Raw genomic sequence first — 23,439 nt, 5'->3', positions numbered from 1 at the left:
GTGGGGGGGGGAGCTGTGGCTGCAGTGGCAAGGATAGGAAGAAATAGTGATACCAGGCTCCTTAGCTTTCTGCTTTTGCCAGACAACCTGAGGCTGGAGAAAGTCACCTACTCAAGGTCACACAGTTTTCCAGCAGACCATGTAGTTCCTAGGGAGTGTTGGCACTTAGCACGTTGATGCTAAAATGCACAACTTAATTCAGGGTATGCACCAGTTCTTTACGTAGTTAGTAGGCAGTGTTTTTCCTTCTGCCCCAGCTGACTCTAAGAATTACTTCTCCCATTTCCCAGGCCCACCTCCCTGGATTCCCTTGTGCTGCACGCTGGTTGCTGCCTCCAGACTGGGTTGCTTAGCAACCAAGCTCTGCAGGCTTTCTAATAGACAAAGGCTTTTCCTTCCAGTCCAACTGCTGCACTAAGGCTCATTGTTGACAAGGGAACAACTCCTTGCTGAGCATACGCTATAATCTGGAGGCTGCTTTGGGGACTTGGTGCTAGGAACTATAGACATCTCGCCTCAACAGAGAGGAGGAATGGAAGTTTTTGAGGACCAACTCGTATTCCTCGGACTCTTTCCTGCACTGATAGATGACTTTGCCTGAATTTCCACGTGGTCACTCTCCAGACATTGCATTACAGGATGCATTCTGTTTACAGGGGCATCTGAGTTCAGAGAATAATTCACATTGCCATCTCCTTGTCCCATGCAACCCCCAAAGAAGTCATCTAATATTGCAAGATACACACGCATGCAGTTGGGAATTGTTTCACGCCTATCAATTAAGTGGCTCAGATTCAAGCTCCATTTCACTAGAAACCCTTGCATCCATCTCACTTGATCCTACCCTCATCAAGGTAGGCAGAACAAGGAACAGTACTACCACTTACAAAAAGATGAAGAGACTTACCCAAAAGTAGACATTTGAAAAGGAGTCGAAGCTTATTCTTTATGACCAGCCTTCCAGAGTTCTCTGGCTCCATCCAGGTGCTTGTTCAGCTCTGGAACAGGTGCCCCTTCGTGTGAAATTGGTGGCTTGCCTGCAGAGAGAGGAGGGCAGAGGGTCATTGTCTAAATTAGTAAATAAGCTTGGAGAAATGTAACAATTTATTCTGGGTTACTTAGCAAAGCTGTGACCCCCTTATCTTTCTGAAGCAAAGCAATCAACCATTAAATACGCCATTACTGATGTATCTGTGGCTTTATTATGAGACAGCATGTGGATGCATTTAGAAACACATGCAAGCAAAGAACTTTAAAGATAGATGATTGGCAAAATGCAATTAATACATTCCACTATTGGATATGGCAGAGTTTCATAATCTGCGTTTTCCAAGCAAAAGGCAAAATAAACTTAGGAGGATAAGCATTGTGTCTATTTCCCTTGCCTTTGTGCCTTCTGAATGACTCCACAGAGCCTGGCATACAGAAATCATATCATAAATATTTACAAAACTAAAAAATACAAATAAAAATTAAGAAATCAGTGTGTTACCCAATATAGCAAAAAGAGCTCATGTTCCAATTCCTACCTCGTATCATTTAGGTAGACTACACACCACCACCTTAGGTTCAAAATCTGGAAGACCTTTCTCGCATTTTAGTATTGCTAAAATCTTGGAATATTTTCCAAAGAAGAAATAAAAGAGCTTCCTTGTGAAACAAGACTAGCCACCCAACTGTAAGGCCAGAGGTTGTAAGCTCAGATTGGGAGCAGGAGGGAGACTCAACTAAACCAGAAATGCCCTTTTAGCTCTCAGTATTTTAATTCCTCTTCTTCTATTCACTAGTGTTCCATACTTGAATACAATGATCATCAAAGACATTTTGCTTGCCTAGTTCATAACCTATTATTGTCAGGACAAGTTCATCATAGCAAAGGCATAATCGTCAGACACAAAGTCTGGAGTCAGATTGACCCAGGTAAGTAGTCTCTCCTCCTAGTGACTGCATGACCCTGAGCCTCTCCAAACCAGTTTCCTCATAAGCAAAATGGGAATTAGCATAGCACCTGTGATAGAATCTGTTTGTGAACATTTAATGAAATAATGCTTGTAGAGCTCTTAGATCTGGCATATAGGGCTCAATGAATGTTAATCATTCATTTAAATAATAACATATTTGGCTTTATATATCTTTTTTTAAAATGGGTTCATGTTTTTTTTTGGCCAAGGTCCTAAGATGTCCCAAATTTCTCAGTCAACTCATGAAAAGAGTCCCTAGTACATTTCTAAGAAACATAGGTTCAAATAGCATGTAACATAACTTAGTATTTGTCTAGGTCCAGGGAGGAAATCCATGAGAAGCAGCAGTCTAGACCTTTTCCGTGAAGGGATTTGCTATTGGCACTCCACTAGCTCCCTTCTCTTCCCACCCCCAGCACCTGGAAGGAGGAATTAGTTAGTGCACACTGTTCCTGCCTTGCCCTATGCTGGATGGGAATGCACCATGTTTTTCCATCACACGCTAGATTTTTCTGACACCATCTGTCCTAAGCCCATGGCACACAGTTTGCCTTGCTGTCACAACTCTATGTGAAAATGTAGAGAAGAAATGTGACGAATGATTCTGAGGAATGTTGTTTACCTACCAGCCATGCACCACTGAGTGGTAGGGGTGGGGCTGGGTTACCGTACAGTCTTACAACACTGGGATTCTATGATTAGTCCTATCTAAGATGTCGCAGAGTTGGAATGGCAGAGACAAGGACTGATTCCAAAGATTTTTAAGCCAGTAAGGACCTGCTGCTATGAATCCCACCTTAGCCCTCATTTACAGAGTTCTTAATTTCCACAGGCACTATGCTAATTACCTTCCACATATAACGATCCTCCCAACACCCCCAAGAGGAAGATACTGTTATCATCCACATGTATAGTTAAGAAACTAGAGGCTTGTGAATACGAGTTAATTTTCTCCTAGTCACATCGCTAGCAAATATAAGAGTTGGTATGTGAACCTGAGTTCTCTATCTCCAGACTCTCTCTAGTTCCACCATTAAGAATATTTCGTCTCAAAAAAAAAAAAAAAGATTTGGCCTCCTGGAGTTACACTTCTGTTTTGCTATTGTTGTAGCCCTAAATTGCAATTAAGTTCATTAACGAAATACTTACATTTACACTTACACACACACAAACTCACACCACCTTAGGTCATGCCTTGTAGGATCTCAGTAAATATCATTGGTTGGTGGTTTGTCAAATGGGGACAATGACCAGGGTGATCAAATAACCTGTCATCCAAATCAGGACCTGTTTGAGAGGGAAAGGGGTCCTACTAAAATTTTTGCTAGGACAACAGCTATAAATCGAGATCATCCTGGACAAACTGAACCACGTGGCTATCCTAGTTATAACCCTACTCTATCAGTTTAATGTTTGAGTTCCCTCTGTGATAAATGCTAGAGCCAGCCTTAGGAACAGTTAAACTGGAACACTACAAATCAGAGCCATCTATCCTAAACACAAATCCAGAAACAGAGACTATCAGAAAGAGAACCTGGATGTCACCTGATTTTGTTTTCCCTTTTATGAATGCTTTGTGATCCCCCACCCCAATTCCTCAGCAGATGCTGCCTGATTTGTGCTCTGGCTAATGTCACTCACGACAAGAGCATTACCAAATGCAGTGAGGTGTGAGTGACACCAGGAAAGATGATGAGCAAGGAGAATGGCAGCTGGCTGCATTTCCGTCCTGTAGATTTTTGATGAATCAAGAAGCATCCTGATAGAGAACATCTGTACATGCTAGAAGCCAAGCAGAATGCTCTCATCCCAGACTCTGAGATCTGAGGACCCTGAAGAGGACTCCACTCTCGCGACAGGCCTGGAGGGTCCTGACTACAGGATGGGGGCTGGCAAACAGCGCAGCAGCTGCAGAGCTATAGAAACGCTGCAGAGAAGTAGTTAGGAAACCCGAGTGCTCTCTCACTCTGTGCTCCTCACTAACTCACGACAAGAGCATTACCAAATGCAGTGAGGTGTGAGTGACACCAGGAAAGATGATGAGCAAGGAGAATGGCAGCTGGCTGCATTTCCGTCCTGTAGATTTTTGATGAATCAAGAAGCATCCTGATAGAGAACATCTGTACATGCTAGAAGCCAAGCAGAATGCTCTCATCCCAGGCTCTGAGATCTGAGGACCCTGAAGAGGGCTCCACTCTCATGACAGGCCTGGAGGGTCCTGACTACAGCGCAGCAGCTGCAGAGCTATAGAAACGCTGCAGAGAAGTAGTTAGGAAACCCGAGTGCTCTCTCACTCTGTGCTCCTCACTAGCTTTGTGACTTAGGTGAATTATTTATCATAGTTGAGACTCTGTTTATTAATAATAAACACACACTAAAGCTACCTTAATCAAAAACATAATACAAGCAGGATATTTCCAGGATCCACAGGCATTTCATGGGAGCCAAGGGCAGGAACATAACAGGGTCTCAAGGTTGTGGATAAAGGAGCTAAAAATGCACTGCAGGCCTGGAAGAGAGCACATGATTTCTTTCATTATTGCTTCTTTCTGTCAAACTGCTTCTTTCTCTTCTGTCAGATTTTTTCGTCCCATTCTGCCTGATGGGAGACAAGATCACCCATGTTTTCATGGTATAGGTCCAACCACCAGGAAAGACTGATCCCCAGTTCTCACGCTCGTTTCCATGTTAAATTCCCAGCCAATGACCTGATAGCTAGTGTGAGCTGTCTCCTCAAGGCCCCACAAGCATGCGGAGAGGATACAGCAACTTCAGATACTCTGCCTGGCTCACTTCTATGACCCAACAGAAGGTGGACCAGTTCCCATTGCAGGGAGATTGTTTGTGAGCTGAGGTAATATTTTCAAAGTTAGCTTGTATAACTTCATGCCCTCAACAGTCAAGCCTGACTTATCTTCTGTCATGTGGTTTTAAGTCTTAAGTGATACCACGTACAGGAGAAAAAAATTGTGGGAGGCAAAGGGCTGTACATCTTTCAGGCACTAGCTTTATATTTAAGTCACCCTGTGAATGCGATGTAAAGCAATCATATCTAAGCCTATATCCTACTCACAACTTGTAGTCCGCCTTCCATGGATACTTGGCAGGTCAATGCCATTGCCAGAAAAAAAGACAAAAAAACTTTCCTAATGCCAACATCGTGGGCTTAAAAGTTCATTGACAAGCCATAACCCTCTCCCTCTCTAGGTTTGTAATCAATCCCTCTATTTGCATTATGTAAATGGTACATTGTATAATTTTATATTCACGCTTGTTATCATTAATAAACTCAGTTGTTATTTCTCTAACAGAGCTCTGAGATGCTTCATTATTGGAACTGCAAGCAGAACATAAGGGCTGCAGAAAGCATGAATCTTTCGTGATACTGACAGATTTTGTTCACAACCTGCCATAATGATTAATATTACTATTAATTTTGCCAGGCACATTGTCAACATGGGTACTAAGTATGAAGTAAGAAAGACTCCTTTGCCCAAAAATTAATTCTGCAAGGAATGCCACTAAAGAAGGAAAGGACACCCGTCTCACTCAAGCCCAGAGATCATGCCAGTCGATGTGCAGATCTCTACTGAGGCCTATGATGGGTGAAGACTCAACCGTGTTGGCATGTGAACTAATATTCTGGGAGTAGTTTATTGATAGATTGATCCCTCTGCTTGTGTCTGATCTGAACACGCCCTCCTCCGACCTCCACAGAAAGGACTTTGTGAAAAGAGCATCAGGGGCTAGTTCTGACTCTGCAACCATGGGCCTCAAATCCCTCGCCATCACAGGGCACGATTATAACATCTGCCCTCCCTGGCTAGACCTGGAAGAGAGGGAATGCTCTGCCAAGGAGCAGAAGAGAAAAGTTGAAATTCAAGATTTCAGGCATGTTTTACCCAAGAAATCCTGAAGTGGTGCATGCCTGGGAAAACATGAGCTAGCTTGCACAGAACCATTGAGAAACTAGGTAGATCCAATACGTGAGGCCTCTGCAGGCTCTCAGCTCTAATAGGAAGAGGGTACAGTACAAGTTGTTCAGTGGTGATACTATCTGAGACAGTAACGTTTGTGGAAATGAGGAAGGAAAAGTGAGCGAGAGGAACTAAGAAAAGAGGAGGGAAAGGAAGAAGGAAGAGATATGATAACAGTGAACAGGTTCAGTTTAAAGAAATACCAACTTGAAAAGTGGCTTTTCTTTATACTCCCAAAGGTGCACACCTGCAAACAAACAGACGGAGACACACATAGGTACACATTTCCCCCACCCACAGGCACTGCATACAGGGCAGGTAAAAGTAGGTTTACAGTTGTGAGTAGGTGAAACACAATTTATTCTTGTATTATTATTATTTACTTATTATTGTATTACTAGAGACCCGGTACACGAAATTCATGCACTTGGCAGAGGGGGGGGGGCGGTGTCTCTCAGCCCAGCCACCACCCTCTTCAATCTGGGACATCCCTCTCACAATCCGGAACTGCTGGCTCCCAACTGCTTGCCTGTCTGCCTGCCTGATTGCTAACTGCTTCTTCTGCCTGCCATCCTGATCACCCTCTAACTACTCCCCTGCCAGCCTGATCAATGCCTAACTGCTCCCCTGCCAGCCTAGTCACCCCTAACTGCCCTCCCCTGCTGGCCTGGTTACCCCTAACTGCCCTCCCCTGCCAGCCTGGTCACCCCTAACTGCCCTTCCCTGCAGGCCTGGTCCCCCCCAACTGCCCTCCCCATCCGGCCTGGTCGCCCCTAACTGCCCTCTCCTGCTGGCCTGATCGCCCACAACTTCCCTCCCCTGCCAGCCATCTTGTAGTGGCCATCTTGTGACGACGTGGGGGTGGTCATCTTGTGCGAGGGCATGACAGTCAATTTGCATATTACCTCTTTATTATATAGGATTTTCCATATGAACAACTGTAAGCCTACTTTTGCCCCACCCTGTATATTACACAATCTCCTCATCTTCCTCAGTATGTACAACTCATGTGTCCAGGCACAGCATAAATACACTGTCAGAAACCATCACCACCACCCCCTACACACACTACACCTCCCTGCATATTTCCTTTCATCCATGAGAGCAGCAACAGCATCTCAGCAAAGCTGTCTTACATAAGTGCAGCAATGGAGCACATGCATACTTTAAAGACACACACAAAGACAGAGGCTGTCTGACCAAGAGGCACTCAGAAACACAGAAAGACCTAGCCAAATGCCAATAGAAAGGTCAGAATGATCAACTCCTGCTTCCTGATGCAGCTGGTAATTTTTTGTACTTCTAAAAATAGAATTGAGGATGGAAGAAATTGGGGTTAATGGCTGAATACTATCATTAGCTGGATTGGTACCCATTTTAGAAAGGATATTTTACTGACATGTGTACCAAATGGTCCTATTCAAATGCTAGCTAAAATAGTACGTTATAGAAACTGAAATTGCTATCTTGCTAGATTCATCTCCCCAAGCGCACATAGGAATCAACTGCCACACAAACGTACAGGCACACACTTGAACATCTGTAATTGTCAAATATATCTCCCACTGCCCATATCCAGCTCCAAGGGATTAAATAGGCTTTTACTTGTATATTTGAAGGTGATGCTGCATAAAGCAAAGGGCCATTGAGTTCACTTGAGAGCTACCATTTATTAAGAATTAACTATGTGTATACTCTGTGACAACATCCTCACATTATCTCATGTAATCCTGCCAACAACTATATGGAGTAGGTACTATTATTATATCCATTTTGTGGATGAGGAAACAGAAATTATGCTGAGGATCTATTATGCATAATGTCCTAAATAGTATACTACGGAAGAGGCGGAGCTTGAATTTGAACCCAGGTGATCTAACTCTAGAATATTAAGCTAAGATGGGGGATCTTTCATTACCATGCCTGCTATCAACAGGTAGTAACTGTCTGTAATGCCACATAGAGAAGTACTTTAGTGTATCTGGGCTTGACACGAAGGAGTAGTAGGGTTAGTGGATGAAGTGCAGATATCCACAGTCAGTATTTGGAACACGGGCATTAGTTCCAGAAGGTAAGCAACCACTAACGACATGTGTGATCTTGCCCAAAAACGAAAAGTGAGGAATCAAAGATAATGTCACAACTTGACAAAGTTTTTATGGGTTTGAACACACGTTGAGGAGCTCCTAGGATAGTGCGAAATGATTAGAACAGCTTAAAAGCCTAAGATCCTAGATTATTATCCTCTATTTTATGACACAGTTATACGGCTGCAACCTTTGTTTTTTACTCTCCTCATTCCCATGTCTATTACTGAAAATAATGCAATGACCAACAGAGCTCTCCTGTGTGCTTACAATACAGTGGAGATGAAATGCATGTCCAAAAGTCACATGACCCTTACAGTGACTTTCCATACTCAAAAAAAAAAAAAATCAGTGGAGAAGAAAAGGAAAGGGCAATTGAAATTTTATCACTTAATGCTCAAAAGGTTTCTGAGTCTTACCAGTCCAAATATGTAATCATGTGCCCACCTTCCTAAAAGAATAGTGAACATCGATATGGGTAAAGAGAGTGCTCTGTGTCAATGTAATCTTTACAACAACTTCCACAAGCCCTGTTATAAAATTAGCCAAGCTCACCCAGCCATTCTGAGCAGACCCAGAATTATTATTCCAAACTGCTAAAACGAGCTTATTTTTCCCATGGCCCTGAGTATGCTTTAGGGGGATGGGATGCACCAAGCATGTCTCCATCTCTCTTATAACCAATGGTCTATGGGCTGATGACTGGCAAGAAAGCGGGTGTGGACTCTAACCTGAGACGGCTTGGCACTCAGCCTGGCTTCATTTGAATCACATTCTCAACTGACAGAATTAACCAGCCACGGAGATTGAGTTCACTGAACAGGAAAAACGAGGTTGCCAAAAAAAAGCTAATGCAATTCAAGTCTGTGTTGAATAGAACAACAGCTATTTATTTAGTCCCTGTCTTGCTTCAAGCAAGATAAGCAAGATTTTAAGACCTGGAAAACAGTTACCATGTTTTACCTAAGACTGAAAAGTTCTATCACATTGAAGAGGGATTCAATTTTTTTTATGTAATTTTAGAGAACAGCATAGGACTGCTAGGTGGAAGTTCCAAAACCTATCTAAAAATTTTAAAATGATGCTTATGAAGTAGTGAGTGCCACTAATATCTGAACTGTTCAAGAAGCACATTTACAAATCTCTCTATAAATGCTTAATGTCAGGTGGCCAGAAGGGACTTTTAAAAATCATACATTCAACCAACTCAGAACCATATACATTCACCTTAACTAGGCACCAGTTTGAAAGACTGGGTATGCTTTGTTTCCTAAGCACTAGACATCATGAGGTAGGAAGAGGAGGAAGGGTTTTTCTACAAAAATGCCAAAGGGGACCTGGCCAATTAGGTCAGTGGTTAGAGCATCTTCATATGAACTGAAGGGCACGAACCTCAGTTGCAGGTTAGATCCCTGGCCCTGGTTGGGGTGTAAGTGGGAGGCAACCAATCCATGTTTCTCTCTCTTTCCTCTCTCCCCTTCACCCCTCCCTTCTACTCTCAAAAAATCAATGGAAAAAATATCCTCACTCCTTAGCTGAGAATTTTTTTTAAAGCCACAGGATTTTTTTCTTCATCAAAATTAAGGAAAGTGGAAGCATGTCACCTTACTGAATGGACTACAATAGCTAAGATGAGATATCACCTATTTTAATCATTATAGGACTTACTTTCATTTTTCCCTATATAAGAGCAAAAAAAAAATTTTTTTAAAGCCCCATCCTTACCAACTTCTGAAGTTCTGAGCTATAGATTATACTGTCAGCCATTCAGAAAAATCGGACAATAGCAAATCATTTTTCACAGGTGGGGAACATTAGCCAGCTCCTTTGAATCGAAAGGAGCTTCAGGAGCAACCCCAGTATCCCATTCTATTCGCTCTTTATGAATTCTAAAGCATTATCTTTGCAAAATCAGCCCACATGATCAAGCTATTTGTAATGTAGCTAGTGACCTCATCTTCCTCACCACAGTTGAATATCTTATTATACATGGAAAGAAAAGAATGAAGCTACTTTTTCATCTGCTCTGTGGTTTCCAGATTTTAAAAACATAAATAAATCTTTCTGCATTTCAGGTTTTGTATCAGATTTCCTTTGCCTTACTTTGCTGATACAGCAGGAGACACAATAGCTGTGTGGGGCAATTTTCTAGCCAACTTGCTGCATCTGAGCAATGCAGGATGAGAGATTTACTCAAAATTCAGTATCACTTCTGTCTGCCTGTCCAGATGAGTAAGATCATGGATCCCATTCAGAGAAGAGGACAATAAAAATAACAATGACTTAAAAAAGAAAAAAAATATTTTCCTTGTAGTAGGTGCAGAACATATTTAGAAGACCACAAGTAAAACCACAAATAAAGTCTAATACTTTAAAGGCCCAGGCAGATGGTTGAAAAGGCTGCGGATGAGGCAGTAGAAGGCAGTTGGAAATTCTGTGTCCTGCCTAAGCATAATGTAATTCAGTGACCGCAGTCTCACTAAGAACAATAATTTAAAAAAGGTGGCTTAACCAAAGTCTTGAATGTCTTCAGCTTGTAGACTCCCCTTTGAGCTGAAAGGGTCTTTCACAATCACCCGACTCAGTGGTTTTCTACTCTGACATCATGTTCAAATCCCTGGACAGCTTTTAAAAAATAACACATGCCTGGGCCCTACAGCAGGTCAATTAGATGAGCATCTCACCAGGTGATCATAATATACAGCTGGGCAGGAGAAAACAAGATGAGAAATGAAAGTGAAAAGAAGTTAAGGTCATATCAGCGCTTGGCAGGCGGCACGTGCTGCCTTCATTATCAATGAGTAACGGCCTAAGCTCCACCCTAGAAGACGCCCTGAAGAAAATGCACAGGGAACGTGTCAAAAGGGAGATGTGCAAAAGTTTTCAAGACTCTTATTTGATTACAGCATATATTTGTCTAGCTCAGTGGTTCTCAACCTTCCTAATGCCCTTTAATACAGTTCCTCATGTTGTGGTGACCCCCAATTTCATTGTTACAAATTGAACATAATTAAAGCATAGTGATTAATCACAAAAACAATATGTAATTATATATGTGTTTTCCGATGGTCTTAGGCGACCCCTGTGAAAGGGTCATTCGACCCCCAAAGGGGTTGCGACCCACAGGTTGATAACCACTGGTCTAGCTGGAAGTTTAGTTGCCGTGATGGTGCAAAGCATCTTCTTCGTACCTATAAGGTGCCAAAAATAGCTAAACATTTAACATGCATTTGTCTTTATATCCTGTAACAATTCATTAAATAAAGACACTGATGCAGAGATAAATTATATTGATGCAGAGATAAATTATATTGCCAAGTACACAAAGCTAATAAATTTCCAAAGATAAATTAAAATCTGTCTTTTTCTTGGAGGTAAAATATATATGAAGAGAAATGGATAAATCTCAGTGTACAATTACATGAGTGTGGCAACTGGATAAGCCCATATAACCAACACTGCAATCAATATGCAGAAAATCCCCGTTCCCTAGAAAATCTCCCCATACCCTCTTCTAGGCATTCCACCCCTCATAGGCAAAATGGTTCTGATTTCTATCATCATGAACTAGAACTTCACATAAATAAAATCAGATGGTGTGCTCTCATTTGTTTCTTACATGATTTTTGCTCAACATAATTTTTTTGAGATTCATCCATATATTTCCAAGTATCAGCAGTCTGTTGCCTTTAGGTAGTGAGGAGTATTCTTTTGTATGAATATGCCACAATTTGTTCACTCATTGTCCTGTTTATGGCCATTTGGCTATTATTAGTAAAGTGGGGTTGTTGTTTTTTCTGTTTGTTTTTTGGAGGGGGGGCTATATAGTAGTAAAGCTGCTATAAACCTTGTTCAAATCTTTTTGTGAAAATACATGTTCATTTCTCTTGGGTAAATACTTAGAGGTGGAATTTCTGGGTTAGTAGACATATAGGTATGTGTTTAATTTTAGGGGCAACCACTAAACTGTTTTCTAAAGGGGCTGTTCCAGTACATGAATGCTTCCCTGAGCAATAGGAGGTTTCTGGTTCCCCCACTTCCTCTCTTCACCACCATTTGTTGTTGCCACGATGAAAAGGTATTATATTGTGGTTTTAATTTGCATTTCTCTGTTAACTGCTGTAATCAATAACTTTTCAGATGCATATTCACCAATCATATATCTTTTTTTGTGAAGAGTCCACATCTTTTGCCTAATTGTAAAAAAAAAAAATTGTATTTTTGGCTTGCTCTGTATTTATTCTGAATCGAGTTCACTGTAAAATATTCTCTGCAAATATTTTTTCCCCAGATTACAGCTAAATTTTTCACTTTCTTTCAATAAGTACAGGGTTTGTGTATCACTTTTTTGTAGTTACTGCTTTTTCTTTCATCTCTAAAAACCTTTGCCTACCCAATGATCATAAATATATTATTCTATGTTTACTTCAAAAGCTTTAAGGTTTTAGCTTTTATGCTTACGTCTATAATTTATCTAAAGTAATTTTGAGACTGGTGTGAAGTTGTGGTTGAGATTCATTTTTTCCATATGTTTATTCAGTTATTCCAGCACCATTTGTTAAGACTTTCCTTTTCTCATTGAATTGCCTTTGAACTTTTATTGAACAATAAAACATATAGTTAATACATGTATTAACTATATGTGTATTGATCTATTTCTGAACTCCACTTTGCCCCATTAATCAAGTTGTATATCCTTGTTAATACAATACTGTCATGATTACTACAGCTTATAAATCTTTATATCAAGTGATATAATTCATCTGACTTTGTTCTTGTTCAGGATGTCTTTGAATGTTGTATATGCTTTGCCTTTTTATATATACTTTAGAAGATGAGTATCTGTTTCCACATAAAAGACTACGTGAAAGTTTGTTTGAGATTGTGTTTAATCAAAACAATATTGAATTTCCCAGTTCATTAGCACGTTATTTTCATCGCATTAGATCTTCTTTAAATTTCTTAGGAATATTTTAGAGCTGTTAGTAGAGAGGTCTCATAGATCTTGTCTTCAAATTAATCCCTAGATTTTATGAGTACCTTTTATGCTCTTGTAAATGTTATATTAAAATTTTATTTTCCAAGTGTTTGCAGCTCATAAATAGAAGTACAACTTATTATTTTATATTGATATTAATTGTCACTACTGAGTACCTATAATGTGCTGGAAACTGAACTAAACGTTCTTTGCTAAAATCATTATAGCAATCTATGTACAAGACAAGGCAATTGAGGCAGAGCAAAATTAATTATATAGCCAAGCACATAAGGCAAATCAAGTTCCAATGCTGAATTAAAACCTAAGTCTTTTTAATGTTAATTATGTCTAAAGCACTGCTTTGTTTATGTCAGAACATGCAGGCCTCCAGTATCACATCCTGGAGGGTTTCATCATACCAGTCATTGGATTTCCACAGTAGTTTCTTGAGTAGAGAAATAACATTTGAAAGAGATGGTCTAAGGAGGCTATACAGATGGAGGTGGGAAGAATGAAGGGAATGGGGTGAAGAGAGACAGACTACATATTGTCAAACATCTCACACACTGCCACCTCCAATTTGACTATTTCTTTAAGTTCACCAAGAGTGAAGTTTCATGCAGTCACTTTGGAAAACAGTTTGATAGTTCTTCAAATGATTAAACATAGAGTTTTCATAGGACCTAGCAATTCTACTAGTTACGTACCTAAGAGAAATGGAAACATATGTCCACAAAGAAAACTTGTATGCAAATGTATTATTCATGTAACCAAAAGATAGAAATAATCCAATGTCCATCCACTGATGAATGGATGAGCAAAATGTGATATATCCAAATAATAAAATATTTTTACCTTAAAAAGAAATGAAGTTCTAATGCATGTTATATAACATGAATAAGCCTTGAAAACATTATGCTAAATGAAAAGAGCCAGTCACAAAAAGACCACATATTATATTATTTCATTAATATGAAATGTCCAGAATAGATAAATCTATATAGACAGAAAGTAGATCAGTGATTGCTTAGAGCTGGGAGTTGGGGGGGACAGAGGACCAATATATAACTGGTATATGATTTCTTTTTGAGGTGATAAAATTGTTCAAAAATTGACTGTGGTAATAGTTGCATATATTGCTAAATATACTAAAAACCACTAAATTCTACCCTTTTTTAAAAATGTTAAATTTATTGGGGTGACAGTGGTTAATAAGATTATATAGATCTCAAGACCATATGTTGGGACACAAAACTAGCCTCAACAAATTTAAGAAGATTGAATCCTACACTTTATTTTTTAAAATATTTTTATTGATTTTGGAGAGAGGGGGAGGGAGAGGGCTAGAAAGATAGAAGCATCAATGGGCTGTCTCCTGCACACCCCCTACTGGCGATTGAGCATGAAACCTGGGCATGTGCCCTGACTAGACTAGAACAAGTGACCTCTTGTTTCATGGGTCGACACTCAACCACTGAGCCACACAGGCCAGGCAAATCCTACACTTCAAATGTGTGGATTGTATAGTATGTGAATTATATCTTGATAAAGCTATTAAAATGAAAATAATTAAGTCCCTGTTCTTTTTCACAGCCCAATGCCTGCCACCTAATAGATGCCCAATAAACACCTGTAAAGAAAGAATAAATTCACTAGTCACAGGCCCCATTGTGTCCAGGTACTGGGCTACAAGAGGGAGAAATGTTTTAAACATATGAATAAAGTAACTCCCTTCCCCTTCTTTATTCAACCATGTAATAAATCACTCAGAACACCACTTACTGGTCTAGGCTTCATTTAACTAAATCCTTCACATACTTGGGGACTCTTTCTGGAGTACTGTTGCCATCCATTACTGCTGTCATTTTCAGCACCGCTTTGCACTGCCTTCGCTAGGTCACCTTCCTTCCCCTAGCTTGTTTCTAATAGAATTCTAGAAAGCAACCTTGAGAGGCTGACAGATGAGAAGATCCAGGGAAGCAGAAAAGGATATGGCTAGACACCACAACAGAGCTACAAGATCACTAAATACAATAACTAATCTTGTATCCCTTGACATACTTGCCTTCCTAATTTTCAACTAACAAAAAAGAAAATCTATTGACTGCCTCAGTAGGGAGTACTGCAATCTATATCACAGATATGGGTCATGCATCTTTTTCCCCAGAGAGAATAAAATGGCAATATCACTCATGCTGTTTTGTGTTTGTTTCTTGCTCTTTTAAGCCCTTTTAATCCTAAAAAGTTATAATAGAAAGGGACCTTAGAAATTCTTTAGTCTTGTGCTTTCCAAACATTACTGTGACCCACCTGAGGTATTTTGTGTGTATTTTAAATTCATCTAACCAGAGGTCTCTTTTAATAAAAGGGAAGTCCTTTTGCAAAGAACATATTCCCACTGGCCATTGCTTCCTGGTCTCCCTTCTTCCCTCCAGAAAGTCTTTCTCAATGCTGCATTTCATTACTGACTGCAGAGTCCCAGGCTTCATCACATCTCCTCTCAAATACCCTCTTGTGCATTCTCCTCCATTTGCTAATGCGAGGAGCGGGGTGGGGAGAGAGTCAGCAGAACTGCCTTTGGCCAGCTGGTCTGCGGAGGTCTGTGCAGCAGGGCCAAGATGCCGGTCCTAGGGAAGGAGGCCAAAAGCCTGCCACATCCCATTTGTTTCCTTTCAAAGGCCACTGCACTGGCTGTAGATAGGTGTCTGGCCAGCTACATCCGAGGATGTTTACTCCACGCTCACCCACAGATGGCTTTACCAAGTCCTACAGCATAAATTTGACTCCTTCCCAAAGCCTCAACTTCTAACTAACTAGATCACAAGAAGTTATAGCTGAGTAGATATTATCATTGTGATTTATACCAGCTCGGCAATGTGGACAACACTTAAAACACCCCATTGAAGCCTCATACCAACCCTGTAAAGTAGGCATTATCCCACCTCTCATTCTACAAATGAGTAACCCAAGGTCACACAACTAGTAAGAAATGGACGTGGTATTAAAATCCGAGTAGAGTCTGACGCCACAGCCTATGTTCTTCCCCACTGGGCTATAAAAGCTAATGGGGATAATAATATTGTTATTGAGGATAACACCACCACCAATAAGAAAATACAACCACTATGGCAAGTGCTTTCTACACACAACTTCTTTGAACCCTCATAGCTCTTCATGGGATGTGATATCAATATCTTTCCTAAAACTCAGAAGGATTGAGCTTAGAGAGATCCAGCCATGTGCTCAGGGCTACGCAGCTGAGACACCACCAGGGTGGGGCCCGTTCTGCTTAGCTCTAGCACCCGAGCTCTTACCAGTTACTACCACTAGCATCCTATTTTCAAGGGAAGCAGGGGCTCAGAGAAGGAAATCTCCAGGCCCCTATTTCCAGAATAAAGTCCATTTAGCACTGACATCTCTCAAGTCTGGTTACCAACTCCTCGAAAAGTGCCCTCTTCTTAGTACTGTCTATGAGAACACATAACCAGACTTCATTTCAAGAAGTAGAGGAGTGTTCTGAGAAACAGTGGGGGACAGAGTGGCCTTGGAATCAGAAAATAAGAATGGAGCCACCCATTAGCTGCTTCACTTTGACCTAGACACTGAACTTGTCTCAGGCCCCTCCTCTTTCACTAGGGTGCTTATTATATGATTGGGAAGTTTTGCCCCTAAGGACTATTCCAAGACAGTGTATAGGCAAGAGCTGAATTAGGCTGTAAAATATTAATTGCTATCATTTAAGACTGAATAGATCTTTATGGGTCAAAATAATAAAAAGTGCCTTAATTGAGAAGGTGGCACCTAAGGTTGGCTCTGAAATATATGAGAATAATAACTATATATTTTTTTACTATGTTCTTACTCTGCATCAGATCCTGAGATGGGTCATTTATATGAATGATTTCAGTTTACTGAAAGGAAAACTCATACATTTACTATTATTGAAACTCCTATTCTAGAAAAATAGAAACTGGGGCCAAAGAGGGGCAAGTTAAAGAGCTGGCAGGTGCATAATGCATTTAAACTTGGGGGTTTAGCCTCCATCACTGCACCATGTTGCCTCTTTGGATAGACTGAAAAGACAGTTATGGGGATGGCTTCAATGAAAGCAAGAGGCATCCAGGCACCGGTGGAGTGAAATTCTCTGCAGCAACTAGCAATACATGTGTTCCACAACATAGAATTTGGTATTTCAGACCCTATAATGATAACCTGGTAGTATCCTGTGCTTTCAGGCAGGGCAAGTATCATCACCTCTGTGCATTTGAAAGGGATGGAAGTACTCTCAAGGTCATTTATGTAACCACCTCCTTCTCCCTTGGCAGAGCTTCTTCCCTGAAGCGCTGTTCAAATACACGGACATCCAGGCCTCAGGTAATAACCGCTCAGTCTACCTTACATATATCTGGTTTATAGACCACAGATTGAAATAAATAAGGGTGCTGAGACATACTAAAGTTCTTTCAGAGACAGCAAACTTCATGTACATACAAGTTATCGGAAATCTACCATCAAAGGCCTTGGACAGTAACAAACACATAACCAAATGGAAATTGAAATGCATGGCCTTTCCTGTCCAACGAAGCATCAAAGCTGGAAGAAGCCTTGGAAGTGAGCTCATCCAAACCACCCATGTTACAGACAGGAAAGCCAACTGAGGATCTAAGAGTAGAATGACTTGCACGAGATTCCACAGATGGCCATTCTGAACCTAGCCTCGCACTCAATCTCCAGACTTGCAATTCACGGCTCTTTCTTTCTTACTATGCTGCCCCCTCCCTCACTTCACTGTTAGGTCTAACCCATTGCTTCTCATGAGAATTACTCTGAAGCCACAGCCTCTGAAACCATCACTTTTTAAGCCTTTGTCCCTCATTAAGACATTCTCTTTGCTGACCTTTTCACCCTGGGCACACTAGGTTCCCTCGGAGGGAGGCACTGGAGGGTTCTCATTAACTGACAAGATGCTGATGTGAGTGACTCTTGCAGGTGCAAATGTGCCCATCGTACTGAGCTGGCCCTGGTCACACCAGGCAGAATGGGCTCCTCTTTGACAGAAAGCCTAAGAGAATTTGCAACAGGGCAAGTGTGTGGAGGAGGAATAGCCTGCTGTGAGCTGAACAGCTTCTCAATAGAAAAACCCATTTGATTTCACATAATGGAGGCTGAGAGGGCTCAGAGTGAATGATGGTTGAGTTCATTTACATTTTAAATGAACACAACATTTGCCTAGGGGCAATGCTTCCTCCCAATAATGGAATCTGAAAAACACAGCACTACTTTTTCTTTTCTTTTCAATGCTTCCTCCCAATAATGGAATCTGAAAAACACATCACTACTTTTTCTTTTCTTTTTTTAAAAAAAAACCTTTTCCTTAAAGCAATAAACAAATATATGTCTGCTCTCCAAACTATTGCTATCTGTATATCTTTTAAGCATAAAATCAAGATTGTACCTTCAAGGAATGGCTGATCTGAGACACAGAAGCATTTCACATGTTAACAGACTGAGTGACTCATAGGGATTCTCTTTACTTAAAATGTAAAGAATTCTCACTGGGGACAGACTCCCCAGCCAGACCTCCAGCTCCCCTTCCCTAACAGGGGGGGCGAGAGAAAAAGAAACATTGGCAAGAATGGCTCCACAGATGTTTCAGTGATTTCCAAGGTAATTCTATAGAGAAAAATCCATTCCCTTTAAGATGCCCAAGGCCACATGAACGGAGTGTGCTCCACCACAGAGCATGGGTCACTCAATAGAATTTCATTACAATCATTTGAGGACACCAAGGGTGAATTTTATGATATGTGAATTATATCTCAATAAAGCTTTTTTTTTAAACAAACAAACAGGATCCAGTGTCTAGTAAATGCTGTATCAAAGATAGTCATCACTATTTTTTATTAGATATATATGTTATTACAGATCATTTATCTACTGTGAGAAGAATGAATTGTTTGGGGAAAATTAGGTAAGAAGTGACTGAGTACCTTAATGCAGAGGAACCTTGAAACCTATACACAGAAAAGTATAAAATTATAAACATCTACCAGGCAGGGCGCTCAGATTAGTTGAGTGCCCACCTGTGCTCCATGCCAGGTGCATTTTGATAAAGTTGTTTGCCACACTTCCTTAATAAATTTGCTTGCTTTACTACAATGCTGCTGTCCAGTATCACTCTTTTGAAATCTTTCCTATGAGACTGACACGAATGGAGAAGGGAACAGCCTTATCCCTTTGAACTCAGGGGGCTGTCTGATAACATCTTCTCTGGTGTTCCTGGTGTCCCATAACAAAGCACCATGCTTGAGTAGGATTTCTGAGTGACTAAATGCCTGTAATGATCCTTAGTGAACAAATAACCACCAACTCCCCCAGTAAATACAGCTGCTAGTAATCGAGACCCTTTGAGTATAGAGACTATTTCTTTTCCTGTCCAATAGTTGACCCAAAAGTTTTCTCAATCAGATACCCCTGGAGCCTGAAATAAAAGCTAAAAGACAACATTTCTTCAAGCTGATGGGTCTATAGGTTTTCACTGGGCTAGTCTTGAGGACTTTCACATTGAAGAAGTACAACTTGAAGGAGAGGAACCAATTTAGGCCCATGATCCAAGGAAGGGTGGTTGCCTTTCTTGTTCAGCAGATATTGATTGATTAGATCTTGAAATTCAAGTAAAGAATCAGAGTGAGTGAGTGCTTGGTTCATCCTGCAATTAGCAAGGGAACATTAAGCCCTCAGTTCATAAGGAGGAGACAGCTGCCCAAATGCATGGAATTCCAGGCCATTTCCTGTCAGTTGTAAATGTAAGGCATGGTATTGAGAGCCTTCAGTGATTTCCATGCAATGCTCTAAGTTAGCTGAAGTGGGCTGGATAGGTAATAATTAAGACCACAGAGTTCTTGTCCTCCACTGTAATGATCCTCAGGGGGAAATGCCTGAATTGAACCATAATGGATTGATGATTATGTCTGAAAATAAGGGGTTGAAAAATCCCCCTACCAAATTAGACATTAAAAATAAAGTCATCCCATATATGAGACTCTTGAAGGTAATGAGAATGAGATAATGAGATAATTAGTGCTAATAATATTCTAAGCTGTGCAAATTACTTCATATTCAGTTTCATTTTATCCTCACTACTCCATGAGGTAGCTACTATTATTGTCCACATTTTGAGAGAACCAACATCCCAGTTATTAAGTGGTGGAGTTGGGATTCAAATCCATACTATCTTATTCTACAACAGTAAAAGGTACATTCCCAAAGATAATCACTGCTTTCTTTTAGTTCACTATGAAGATAGCCAAGATCATGGCATGTTGAGCCCTATCCATACTATCTTATTCTACAACAGTAAAAGGTACACTCCCAAAGATAATCACTGCTTTCTTTTAGTTCAATATGAAGATAGCCAAGATCATGGCATGTTGAGCCCTTCATGTCTTTTGACCAACCTCAATCATTCCTTCAGCTGATTTTTTAAATATATATTTTTTTATTTGAGAGGAAGGCAGAGGGAGAGAGAGATTGAAACATCAATGATGAGAGAGAATCATTGATTGCCTTCCTCCTGCACACACCACATTGGGGATTGAGCCCGCAACCCCGGGCATGTGCCCTGACCAGGAATCGAACCATGACCTCCTAGTTCATAAATCGACACTCAACAACTGAGCCATGCCGGCCGGGCAGTTGATATTTTTTATAGCTTAATATGTCTCAGGAATTTGATCAATCAATAAACTTGAACAGTGCCCATCAAAATGTCAAGCAATGAAAAATAAAAAAGGTATGTGCATAGTTCTCTGTTAGACATTTAAGTGGAAATACGAAGATCATATAGGATTTAGCTCTGAAATATCTTTGAAAAGAAGAGAAATAACCAAGCAATCTGGTAGAATACAATCCATGGTAGCATATAATTATATACTCTACTGTGTGGTCCAGAAAATGTTTACTGGGAGAAATAAGAAAATAATACTTACGAATCAATTTTGAACACCTTCACAAATGGATATGATTATAAAGCTCCATTTTAGTAACCACCAAAATTCTACCTTTTTTTGATTGGCAGTGAAGAAATTTGGTGATCAGAAAGGAAGAATCTGTTTACCGTAAGATTAATTTCATGTTCTATAGAACTCATAAAAGAATCTCACAAACTGTTTCCACCTACTTTTGGAATTGTAGAATTATGGAATAATAAGGCAATTCATAAGAGAGAAAAGAAACAAGATATGAGAAGGGGAGGACAAATGGAACCTATCTTCAGGATCATGGCTACCCCAAAAAGAAGCAATAGATTTCTTCCTTCTGGCTTCAGAACTAAGGATTGGTAGAGAAAACATTGTCATATGCATTGACTAATAGGGGCAATATAGTAATGCAACATTTTTAATGGTCTGCAATTGGAAGGTGGACATTTTGTTGTTTTAGAGTTGTGGGAAGAGATATCAGTGAAGTGGAAACCCAGACACTGACCCCACAGTAGTTGGCTCAGCTGACTTTGAGGTCATTCCTACCAGGATAGGTTAGTCCACTATAATCACATCCTATACCTGTACCTATTATATTCCATGTCCCTTCTAAAGGAAAGCAGAATATGCCACCCCAAAATATGCCACTTTGGCATATTGATTGTTTTTAATTGAAGTTAGCTAAGAAAGAGCCACTACAAGAAGGACTTTTAGTCCTCCTCTATGCCCCTGAAACCAGTAAATCTCCCATGAGAAACGTAGCAGGAGGGTAGAAGGCATCCTTATCACCAGGGATAGAGAGATAGGGAATTTAGGGCTGAAAAGGCTATATAAACTAATCTTGTTACCTCTTCACTAATTTGTTACTCCAAACCCAAATCCCTTTGTCTTGTCAATTCTTCACATGTGTATTATTTTCTTGTCTAAAGGGCATAAAATCTGCCTGCTTTGGTCATTTATATGGGCTCCTGTACTATATATACAAATTTAAATTTGATTTTCACCTGTTAATTTGTTTTATGTCCATTTAATTATTAGACCAGCCAAATTACCCAAAACTGGAAGAAGAGAAACATTTTCCTCCCCTACACTTCCTGTAGTACTCCAAATTATTCATTCCCTCTAGATAAACTCATGAAATCCAGTCACCTATTTGAAGACTGCCTGATATTTCCATCCACCTTGATGAATTCCTCCTTTTTTTGAACTCATAAAACTTAGATAGCTTGAATCCTTCGATATAATTTCTTCATTATTCCCCTGAACTAATCTTATTTCCCAAGTTTAAAAAGACAAGTCTGTACCTTCTACCTCTCAGGTACTTCCAGTAGAACCTGGTACAAATGTAGACACAGAATAGATGGTCAATAACAGCACAAATAACTTGGGTTTCCAAACATAGGTTACCAGGTACTCCTACGCACCCTATTCAGTTGAAGTCTCACAACAACCTAAATGCCACTGCTGAGAAAACTAAAGTTAAGTCGTTTAAGTGATGAGCTTCAAGTCTCACAGGTATGAAGTAGCATGAGCCTGCTCCCCAAAACTGGGCCTGATGTCATTAGGTGTCCGTTTGCATGACTCTCAGTACTCTAGACTTCTATTTCATCTCCATAGAATGAATATGTCAGCAATTATTTCTTGTTTTTACTCTCTTTAAAAGTCTATAAACTCCAGCCCTAGCTGGTTTGCCTCAGTGGATAGAGTGTTGGCCTGCGGACTGAAGGGTTCTGAGTTCGATTCCAGTAAAGGGCACATGCCTGGGTTGCGGGCTTGATCCCCAGTAGGGGGCCTGCTGTTTCTATCTCTCTCCCTTTTCCTTCCTCTCTGACATAAATAAAAATATTTTTTAAAAATAATAAATAAATAAATAAATAAATGAAAGTCTATAAACTCCACAAGGATAGGACTCTGTCTGCTTTCTAAAGTCCCTGGTACATATTGGCACAGATTTTTTTTTTAAAAAAGAAAAGAATAAAAGAAAGAGAGGAGGAAAGAGAGAAGGAGTGGGGGTGTTGAGAAATGTCCGCCTAGCCATAATCAGAAACTTGGGTTTTAAGTTCTTCTATATCTTATGTGCATTTAGGCAAATTCCGTTAGACCCCTTCTGTGGAGATGGAGAAGAGAATGAAGGGAGAAGGTGAGAGAGGGTGAGAGATCAGGAGAGCATGATTCCACACACTATTCCCCCAATGAGCAGAGTGCCCTGGAGAGTGTGAGATGGGAGACCAAGTGACTGTTTCCTTAGCAGGTCACCTTCTCACCTGCACCTCACTGACTGAGCATCCTATAAGGATTTATGTGATTTACATTTAAAGACACACTGTACTTTTTTTCATATAATACAACCCTGAGAATACTTTTTATTCATTAAAAAAAATAGAAATCTGTTCTGTAACCAGAGGGGAAAAAATTGTACTGTTGGAATTTTGAGGTATTATGCCACCTGCCTAGGAT

The 23,439-nt window shown here is 40.3% G+C and overlaps 1 long non-coding RNA gene across 2 annotated transcripts in view; it reads right to left on the bottom strand.

Annotated features, from left to right (window-relative positions):
* The window catches only part of LOC106726822, a 146,420-nt gene that overhangs the window by 37,266 nt on the left and 85,715 nt on the right, over positions 1-23,439 (bottom strand). For both annotated transcript variants that reach the window (XR_001362930.1, XR_001362931.1), the window contains exon 2: positions 908-1,037. This is a non-coding gene — a long non-coding RNA (uncharacterized LOC106726822). The remainder of the gene's footprint in view (positions 1-907; positions 1,038-23,439) is intronic.

Source organism: Myotis brandtii, unplaced genomic scaffold (assembly GCF_000412655.1).
Source record: "Myotis brandtii unplaced genomic scaffold, ASM41265v1 scaffold32, whole genome shotgun sequence".
Lineage (NCBI taxonomy): Eukaryota > Metazoa > Chordata > Mammalia > Chiroptera > Vespertilionidae > Myotis > Myotis brandtii.
Note: the sequence above shows the minus strand (reverse complement) of the source record. Positions and strands in the feature narration are given on the sequence as shown.